The sequence below is a fragment of the Bison bison genome, unplaced genomic scaffold (assembly GCF_000754665.1).
Source record: "Bison bison bison isolate TAMUID 2011002044 unplaced genomic scaffold, Bison_UMD1.0 scf7180017855246, whole genome shotgun sequence".
In the NCBI taxonomy this organism is placed as follows: domain Eukaryota; kingdom Metazoa; phylum Chordata; class Mammalia; order Artiodactyla; family Bovidae; genus Bison; species Bison bison.
In genome coordinates this window covers 157,186-168,499 of record NW_011485819.1, presented here as the reverse complement: position 1 = coordinate 168,499, position 11,314 = coordinate 157,186, and the positions used below count along the sequence as shown (strand labels likewise).

At 36.9% G+C, this 11,314-nt stretch overlaps 1 pseudogene; it reads right to left on the bottom strand.

Annotated features, from left to right (window-relative positions):
• Window positions 1-3,326: 3,326 nt before the first annotated feature.
• On the bottom strand, window positions 3,327-4,253 carry LOC105002008 (annotated as a pseudogene).
• Between the last annotated feature and the right edge of the window lie 7,061 nt (window positions 4,254-11,314).

The window sequence follows — 11,314 nt, the reverse complement described above, 5'->3', positions numbered from 1 at the left end:
GGGAGAGGGTGGGAAGATTTGGGAGAATGGCATTGAAACATGTAAAATATCATGTATGAAACGAGATGCCAGTCCAGGTTCGATGCACGATACTGGACGCTTGGGGCTAGTGCACTGGGACGACCCAGAGGGATGGTATGGGGAGGGAGGAGGGAGGAGGGTTCAGGATGGGGAACACATGTATACCTGTGGTGGATTCACTTTGATATTTGGCAAAACTAATACAATTATGTAAAGTTTAAAAATTAAATAAAATTAAAAAAAATTTAGTTGCTATTTGCATAATGTTATACTTTCAAATGAACTTTGGAACAATGGGGATGTCAGCCATAGTTTACTTTTATGTGGAAAAGACTACACTATTGTTTTATCATTATCCCCCACCAAGGATAAATACTGAGTATAGTGTCAAAATTGGATTATTACTCAGCCATTAAAAAGAATACATTTGAATCAGTTCTAATAAGGTGGATGAAACTGGAGCCTATTATACAGAGTGAAGTAAGCCAGAAAGAAAAACACCAATACAGTATACTAATGCATATATATGGAATTTAGAAAGATGGTAACAATAACCCTGAATGCGAGACAGCAAGAGACACAGATGTATAGAACAATCTTTTGGACTCTGTGGGAGAGGGAGAGGGTAGGATAATTTGGGAGGATGACATTGAAACATGTATAATATCATAGAAGAGACTAATCACCAGTCCAGTTTTGATGCATGATACAGGATGCTTGGGGCTGGTGCACTGGGATGACCAAGAGGGATGGTATGGGGAGGGAGGTGGGAGAGGGGTTCAGGATGGGTAACACGTGTACACCTATGGCAGATTCATGTTCATTTATGGCAAAACCAATACAATATTGTAAAATTACAAAAAAGAATAAAATCAACTCCCACCCCCCCAAAAATTTTTTTTTAAGGAATTTAAGTAGGAAAGATGATGCTGTGAAAGTGCTGCACTCAATATGCCAGCAAATTTGGAAAACTCAGCAGTGGCCACAGGACTGGAAAAGGTCAGTTTTCATTCCAGTCCCAAAGAATGCTCAAACTACTGCACAATTGCACTCATCTCATACACTAGTAAAGTAATGCTCAAAATTCTCCAAGCCAGGCTTCAGCAATGTGTGAACCGTGAACTCCCAGATGTTCAAGCTGGTTTTAGAAAAGGCAGAGGGACCAGAGATCAAATTGCCAACATCCACTGGATCATCGAAAAAGCAAGAGAGTTCCAGAAAAACGTCTCTTTTTGCTTTATTGACTATGCCAAAGCTTTTGACTGTGTGGATCACAATAAACTGGAAAACTCTGAAAGAGATGGGAATACCAGGCCACTTGACCTGCCTTTTGAGAAACCTATATGCAGGTCAGGAAGCAACAGTTAGAACTGGACATGGAACAACAGACTGGTTCCAAATAGGAAAAGGAGTATGTCAAGTACTGTCAGCCTGCTTATTTAACTAATATGCAGAGTACATCATGAGAAACGCTGGACTGGAAGAAGCACAAGCTGGAATCAAGATTGCTGGGTGAAATATCAATAACCTCAGAAATGCAGATGACATCACCCTTATGGCAGAAAGTGAAGAGGAACTCAAAAGCCTCTTGATGAAAATGAAAGTGGAGAGTGAAAAAGTTGGCTTAAAGCTCAACATTCAGAAACCTAAGGTCATGCCATCTGGTCCCATCACTTCATGGGAAATAGATGGGAAACAGTGGAAACAGTGTCAGACTTTATTTTTGGGGGCTCCAAAATCACTGCAGATGGTGACTCTAGCCATGAAATTAAAAGACGCTTACTCTTTGGAAGGAAAGTTATGACCAACCTAGATAGCATATTGAAAAGCAGAGACATTACTTTGCCAACAAAGGTCCATCTAGTCAAGGCTATGGTTTTTCCAGTAGTCATATATGGATGTGAGAGTTGGACTGTGAAGAAAGCTGAGCGCAGAAGAATTGATGCTTTTGAACTGTGGTGTTGGAGAAGACTCTTGAGAGTCCCTTAGACTGCAAGGAGATCCAACCAGTCCATTCTGAAGGAGATCAGTCCTGGGTGTTCTTTGGAAGAAATGATGCTAAAGCTGAAACTCCAGTACTTTGGCCACCTCATGCAAAGAGTTGACTCACTGGAAAAGACTGTGATGCTGGGAGAGATTGGGGGCAGGAGAAGGGGATGACAGAGGATGAGATGGCTGCAGGGCATCACTGACTCGATGGATGTGAATCTGAATGAACTATGGGAGTTGGCGATGGACAGGGAGGCCTGGTGTGCTGTGCTTCATGGGGTCGCAAAGAGTCGGACAGGACTGAGCAACTGAAGTGAACTGAACTGAATTACAGCACAATAGCTTTGGAACCTACCCATATGCTTTTTTTGTTGAGATTTATAAAAAGATTCATACTTTGTTTCAAATGGTTCCTAAAGTCTTGGTATGGAACATGAAAATATTTCCTTTATACAAAAGAAAAATGTGACTCATAAAGGTGTTTAACAAAATAGAGCAAATTAAGAATACTTACAAATTTTCTTTTGTTAAGAAAATAATTTCAGATAGTGAATTATTCAGGCTTCCCCAGTGGCTCAGAAGTAAAATAATATGCTTGCAATGTAGGAGACACAGGAGATGTGAATTCAGTCCCTGGGTCAGGAAGATACCTTGGAGGAGGAAATGGCTACAAACCCCAGTATACTTGCCTAAAAAATTCCATGGACAGAGGAGCCTGGCAGGCTAAATTCCATGGGGTCTCAGAGAGTTTGACATGACTGAGGGACTAACACACACAAAGACAGTGAGTTATTATTTCCTTTTGATTAGTTCATAGTACAGAAAAAATTCCAGCTGCTATTCCTTTCCTCGATTGTCCCTTCTCCACATATCTATCTAAGAATTTCTACCCCTTATTTGCTTTACATCAGGTGAAGAAAAATGGAAGAAATTCTGAGTTCAAAGTCCTATGGACAAGCCAATTTCATCCAATTAACATATATTTACCACATAAATATATTGTGGTAAATAGTTAAGATTATGGAGAAAAACTTCCTGTACAATCATAAAACCATAAAAAAAGGGTGTATAGTTGTTTTTTCCATTGCTTATTCTGAATCCAATAACACTAACTTGGAAACCTCAGGAAAATATATTAAAACTTACCAAAATGCCTAAAAAATGCATAGTCAATATTAAATAATCAACAAATGTTAGTTTCTGGGTGTTATATTTTGGTCAATGATGGAAAAAATTCTTAATTGTCTCCCATAACTAACAACATAAATAATTGTCTCTATTATGTAAATCATTATTCTCTTGGCATCATGAGCAGCCTAAGTTACTCTCTTCTTCAACAAACTCCTCATGGCATTTTTCACGTCTGTGTTTCTCACTGTGTAAGTGATAGTATTTAACATGGGAGTGAGAATTCCATAAAACACTGTCACCACCTTGTCTGCAGGTTAGTGGCCGCAGGATGTGTGTGAGCGAATATACAAGGAACAAAAAAGAGCACCACTTCTGTAAAGTGGGAGCCACATGTAGAGAGGGCTTTTTGTCATCCTTCAGAGCTATGGGATTTCAGGGAGCTCAGGAAGATGATGTAGGAGATGAGAAGCAGGGAAAAAAATAAGCAAGGCCATGCCCCCAGTGTTAGCTGCCACCACAATTCCAGGCCTGTAGGTGTCACTGCAGGAAATTTCCAATAGTGAGTAGAGATCACACATGAAGTGATCAATGACATTGGTACTACAGAAGGTCAAATCTGCTGTGAAAAGAATCTGCTTGGTGGCATGCAGGATCTCCCCAATCCAGGCCACCACCACCAGGAGCTGACAGAGCCCCTGTCGCATGATGGTCATGTAGTGCAGAGGTTTGCAGATGGCCACATAGTGGTCATAGGCCATGACAGTGAGGAGTATGATCTCTGATGCTCCAAGGAAGTGTCCCATAAAGAGCTGACTCAGGCAGCCACCCCAGGAGATGGTTCTCCTCTTGTACAGCAGGTCAAAAGTCATTTTAGGGGTGCTGATGGAGGTCAAGGAGGCATCTAACAAAGACAAATGGATGAGAAAGAAGTACATGGAAGCTGAAAGCGTGGGGCTGAGGGAGATGGTGATGATGATGAAAAGATTGGTCAAGATGGTGAATAGGAAAATGAACATAAAGGCAACAAAGAGTATTTTCTGCAAGTGTGGATTCTGTGTGAGTCCCAGGAGAACAAATTCAGTCACATTGTTGGGAAGCCTGAAGAAATCCATTTAGTAAGCAGCAGGTTCCTCGGGCCTCAGTTACCTACAAAGGAATAAAGAATGATACCTATTAATCATGAAAGGATTGTGTTCTAAACTTCTTAGGAAAAAACAAAAACAAACAAACCAAAAAAAACAAAACAAAAACAGTCTATTCACTGTAACTGTGGGGCATTTCCTTAGCACTTTGCCCCAGTACTTATTTCAAGTCTTTCTTATTTTCTCCATAATGCTTTCCATCTCTTCAGACACTTAGCCCCTGTGTCACGTGAAACACCTCCAGAACAACATTTTATGTGTAATTTGCCGAGAAAACACTGGGATGTCTACATGAGATCTGAATTCTCATTCTAGTTCTCACTCAATGTAACTCTGCAAAGCTTCAGAGTGTCCCATGCTTCTGAGTTTTCCTCTGTGTCTGTGCAGTCACAAATTATAATTCTCAGATGTAACTTTCTAAGTTTACAATCATTTCAAAGTTAAGAATTTTTCCCCCTTCCATGAGAATTTACATTTAAATTCTCAGCTCTAAAGTGGATGGAAAGGCACCATCAATAATTATATGTTATAAGAAGGGAGTTTAAGAAAATGTGTATCAGTCATTGGGAGACACTCTACCTGGTATCAACCAGAACACATAAACTATCCCATTGTTTCTTCACTTATCTCTAGTGCCTGATATGATATCTGCAGTGTCTGAAAACTATTGTATGGGTGCTCAGTTGTGTCCCACTTTTTTTGACCGCATGAACTATAGTCTGCCCACCAGGCTCCTCTGTCCACGGAATTTTTCAGGCCAGAATACAGGAGTGGGTTGCCATTTCCTACTCCAGGGGATCTTCCCCATCCAGGGATTGAAGATGTATCTCCTGCATCTCTGCAGTGGCAGATAGACTCTTTACCATTGCACTACCTGGGAAACCCCTGAAATCCGTTAGGTGATGAATAAATACTTAGTGAATTGCCATTTGCCGTGAGTAAAGTATGACTGCTTCCCCTGACCATAAACCTGTGATAAATTCAAGTGTTCTTTTCCCCCTGCTCTGTTTACCATTAGTCTCGACTTTATGAGAACCATAAATATTTGAAAGGAAGCTGCACTCCAGTTTAATAGTTCCTGACACACTATTAAATGTGTGTAATAAATATGAATACATTTAGTTATCTCTAGGAAAGAGCATGTTAGTGGGTTATTTTACCTTCAATTTAATTATGGTGTTTGTTTATTGTTCTTTAGTCTTCAAATTTGTGTTCCACATACAGTTTAACATATTCAGTAAATTTACAGCTTCTGTAGATGTGGACGAACAACTCATGTAGGTGTTAAGTACACACAGATCTTTCACACAGAAGATATCCTTATTTTCAAAGTTCTGAAAATAAAAATTTTATGTGGAAAACAGAAATAAATAGATTGGTAGGTAAGATAGAAAGTTAACCTGCTACACTTAAACATGTATACACAGACTAACACAAACACAAACGAAATCTTCTACTTAAGTATCTATTATATGCTTACTCATACAACAAATATTGTGTATGTTAATGTATGTTTATTCACACAATGTCATGCATGAAGAGTGTCCTAGTTAGATGCCTTTGACACCTGAAGTTTCATTACCAAACAGCACCAAGTTGTCCATCCATGGTAGGAATGGAATTCCCATCCCTTTATGTTTCTGCTGCATACAGACTCATGTCTTCTCCCAACTTCCCATGGTATTCATCTCCCTGGTCCTAGGCTACCGCATTACCATTAATAATAGAATTAAAAATTTGGGGAACATTTTCCAAATAAAATAGAAGAGAAAACATAAATGTAAAATGTACTCTGCAAATCATATGTCTTTCTTTTCAAAGATAAATGGATAAACTTTTATTTTTTAATTATCTGGAGAAAAATTTTATACCTATGTAAAAACTATGCAGCAGCTCCTTTGCATTTTATTGTTTTCGGGTTGGATTCCCCCAACAGAATAGAAAAGGATATAATATACTTCCTACTTAATAAAAATTTTTGAAATAAACATGAAAAAGTATAAACCACTTTTCCATTTTTCTTTGGCTCTACAATATTCATTCTAAGAATAAACCCTGACAGAAAATACAGGGCTTTTACAAAAATATATTTAAAATATACAAAAAATATATTTATAAAACATAAAAATATATTTAAAGGACAAAAATAATTATGTTCAACACAAATATTAAGAGTTGCATAAATTTTAGAAACAACACGGAATGTTAAAAATTGGAGAAATGGATAATTAAATGTAGGGCATCACTTTGCTTATTGTGTAGATTTTTTAAATTGTGCAGTATCACTGAAAGATTCTTAATTTGTAATATAAAGTAGAGAAAGTCTAGATGCGAATTTGAATTGCATAACTATTCTAATTATAACTAGTGTATTACTCAAACTATGTTTAAATATATATTAATAAGAAAAAAGGCCCAAAACTTTCTATTTCTGAATTAATGATATTATATATGTGTCTATCTTTCTTAAAATTTTGTATGCTGAAAATGGGATTTCGATTTCAGGTGAAGATAAGTGGTGATTACATGATTTGTAAGATCCATTTAAATCCCAAAACCTATGATTATACAATTTCCTAGAAAAAGAATCTCATCTGTGCTCACATATATGTGACATGGATCCATGTCCAGGGCTTCAGGCAGCTCTTAGTTCACTGAGAAAAAAGTGAAGTTGTGAGATTTTAAATTGTCAACTAGCTCAGCTACAATAAGTATCTTTGTTGATGTATAAATGATACCTTTGGATGAGCCTTAAAAGTACTACCATATATTTTGTTTGTAGGAAAATCTGTAGTTTCTTAGCTGTGGCTAATAGGACCCGCGAGGTATTCCACCATCACTAGCAGACCTTTCCAAGTACTCAATTACTTCATGTAAATTAACTGAAGAGCACAGGAGAACTTTTATAGAACCCATCTTTAATTTTGACCTCCTCTTGTGTCTACAAGAAGACAAAACACTATCATAAGAGTAAGAAAATAGTTGAGTATTTATGAATTTAGATATTTGATAATGTGTTTATTATGAGGTCTTACTATTTAGTATTATACAATTTAAACATCTGTGGGCAACTGATTTTTATATTTTATTATAATAATTATTTTTAAATTGATTTACTATTCATGCTAATCATAATTTTAAAATATTGCTTTCCTATATACATTAATTTATAATTATAAATCCTGCTGCAATATTGTCATTTCACACCACCAGGTAAAGTGCACTGTACTTCTTTGAATTAGTTCTTTCCTGTGTCAGTTTTGGAATTAAATTAGCATGATAATGTTGAAGGTAATTCTGTTCTTCAATTATACTGAGATATGTTGAAATGCACTTATTGAAGCCATTTAAATTAATCGTACAATATTCATATGGAATATGAAAACTAGGCAAAAATATTCACAATTTATAACAAGGAAATATAAGACAGGAAAGAAGAATGTCATTTGACAAAGAGAAATAAGAAGCCAGGAGACCAAATCTTGGACCAGGATCCTTATCTAAATTATTTTACAAGTGAAGTGACATGACACATTTATGCTACCACCTACTGTAAGGCCCATTACAATTATCTATGTAAATAAATAAATACCAATTTGATATTTGAAGTGATTTTATCAATAAATTTAAATAAATTCACCTCAGAAATATTTCTGTATAGATCAGCACTCATTTGGCATGTTTGAATATGTTTGCATTACTAAGAAGAAAAATAAATTGTACCTAAAGCTTGATTATAGGGGTTTCCCTGTTGGCTCAGATGGGCTAATAATCTGCCTACAATGACAAAGACCTCAGTTTGATCCCTGGGTTGGGAGGATCCCCTGGAGAAGGGAATGGCAACCCACTCCAGTATTCTTGCCTGGGAAATCCCATGGACAGAGGAACCTGGTGAGCTACAGTCCATGGAGTCGCAAAGAGTTAGATACTACTGATTGATTAGTATTTGAGCTTCCTGGGTGGCTCAGGTGGTAAAGAATCTGCTTTCAATGTGAAGACCTGGGTTGAGACCTCTCTTTGATCCCTGGGCCTGGAAGATGCCCCAGAGAAGGAAATGGCTACATACTCCAGTCTGCTTGACTGGAGAATCCTATCGACAGAGGAGCCTGGCAGGCTACAGTAGTCCAATGGGGTCACAAAGATTCGGACATGACTGAGTGACTAACTGGTTGGTTGGTAAAGTTCAGTTGGCTCCAGAGAATGTGAGCAGCATGTACAATGAAAGAAAAGAGTTTTAAGAAAGTGAAACTATTTGATCAAACTTATATTCACTGGGCTCTCCAATATTAGGGTGCGCAAATAATATTTGTGATGTCAGATGCTGAAGACAGTTTGGGAATTTAAAATTATCTAAACAACTATTAGTGATATGGATTTTCCTGAAGTGTCATCATGAAAATTTCATGGACTTGTATTTACATTTGGAATGAAAGTCAGACCAGAGAAATAGCATGTACTGACAAAGTCATCATTCCCAATCTCATTAAAGATTGAAACCCATTCAGAATTGTCTGTTAAGTAGTTATCCAGTCTCTATTTAAATAGCTACAGTGCTGGGTAGAGAAATTGATTTATAATCTCTACATGTGTCTATCCAACTCCCCAAGCATGAGAACAACATAGAAAGGAAAGAGAGTGGAATCAGTTCCAAATCATAGAAGGTTTCCATGAAGATATTCTTCAAAAGAAGTGTTCCTGGAGCTATACCAGGAAAGTCTCTTTCTGGAATACAAGTTCAAGGATACAGAGATTTAAAATTACAAAGACAGAAACTAAGATTCTCAAACCTGAAGGGTAAACCAGAATGAAAGCAAGATAAGTTATATATGGATCTTATTATCGTTGATCAGAAATTAGTTGAAGGATGGTTCGATTTTTGCTGTCAGGGACTAATTTCACAAAAACAAGGTAGCTGCTAACGTGTTCTTATGGGCAGCTTCATGCATTTCAATAGGTAGACAAACATATCCTCAAAATAACAAAGCCCTCAGGAGCAGAGATTCTGTTGTTTTAGTCCAATCCAAGGAATCTTTCATCACAGAAGACAAGGACATCTCCAAAGTTTTTTTTTTATCAGGAATGGAAATGTTTTGGGGAGGTGAACTGTCATCTCGTAACTCCTCCAATTTTACTTCTAATTGAAGTAGAAGCAAATAAACAGTATTTATGGCAATAAACATATTGTTCTGGGTAGAATTACAGAACTGGGAAACACCTTTCAATTTACCTAAGCAAAGTGCTTGTAGAAACAAGGAAAGCTGTTTAAGGTTATAGAAGATGATGGCATAGTCTGAAAGAAAACTAATGTCTCCGGATCCTGAAGCTAATGTCCTTACTCTCCATCACATTTTCACGACAATATATTTGATAAATATTGTTATGATTTCTTTTTTTTATTTATTTTATTTATTTATTTTTATTTTTAAACTTTACATAATTGTATTAGTTTTGCCAAATATCGAAATGAATCCGCCACAGGTATACATGTGTTCCCCATCCTGAACCCTCCTCCCTCCTCCCTCCCCATACCATCCCTCTGGGTCGTCCCAGTGCACCAGCCCCAAGCATCCAGTATTGTGCATCGAACCTGGACTGGCAATGATTTCTTTTTTGTAATTTAGCAACTATTTCTTTAATTTTTTCTTAGTTTAAAAAAATTTATTGATGTGTTGTTCATTTACAAATTTGTGTCAATTTCTACTACCTAGCAAAGTGATTCAGTTATATATTTACATATATATATATATATATATATATGTACAGTCATTTTCATATTTTTTTCCAATATGGTTTATCACAGGATATTGAATATAATGCCCTTGTTTTACAGTAGGACATTGTTGTTTATCTGTCCTATATATAGTAATTTGCATTTGCTAACCCCAAACTCCCAATCCACCCCTCCTCAACACCCTTTCTCCCATGGCAACCACAAGCCTGTTGCCTGTTTGTGAGTCTGTTTTTGTTTTATAGATAAGTTCATTTGTGCCATATTTTGTCAAGAAATTCCACATATAATGATATCATATGGTACATATGGTATTTGCCTTTATTTTTCTGACTTATCTCACTTAGCTTGATAATCTCTAAGTTCATCCATGTTGCTGTAAATGGCATCATTTTATTCTTGTTTATGGCTGAGTAGCATTCTAGTCCATTTCTTTCTTAATAAAACCTATGGTACCATGAAGTGTGAGATTGGAATTTTCTGTCAAAAGAGGAAATATACCTATTTTTTATATATATATATATATATTCCAAAGTATATATATATATATATGGCATATATCACCCCACTCCAGTACTCTTGCCTGGAAAATCCCATGGATGGAGGAGCCTAGTAGGCTGCAGTCCATGGGGTCGCTAAGAGTCGGACATGACTGAGTGACTTCACTTTGACTTTTCACTTTCATGCATTGGAGAAGGAAATGGCAACCTACTCCAGTATTCTTGCCTGGAGAATCCCAGGGATGGGGGAGCCTGGTGGGCTGCTGCTATGGGGTCGCACAGAGTTGGACACGACTAAAGTGACTTAGCAGTAGCAGTATGGCATATATATATATATATACACACACACACATTTGTATCTTGTTAGCAGACTTCATTTAGAAAAAAGAACCAAAATTAATTTAAAATAAAGTCTCATAAGTTTGGCACTTGTTTAGCTGAGAAATACTTCCTTTGATCAACTGTGGAATAATGATTCCTGGTATATGTATATATTGTGTGTATATATAGTATTTATTTAAATTACTATAAAGTAGAGGTTCTGATGAAATGTTTGTTGTCTTTGATATCTTTTGAAACTTTTGAAAGTATCAAATTTGGATTTAGAAGGATGCATATCTGAATACTAGATTTTTCTCTGATATTGGGCAGATCATTGAACTTCTTTGAACTTCATTGCTTTTCATCAGTGAAATGGGAATCAGATTAGATCAGATCAGATCAGTCGCTCAGTTGTGTCCGACTCTGTGACCCCATGAATCACAGCACGCCAGGCCTCCCTGTCCATCATCAACTCCCGGAGT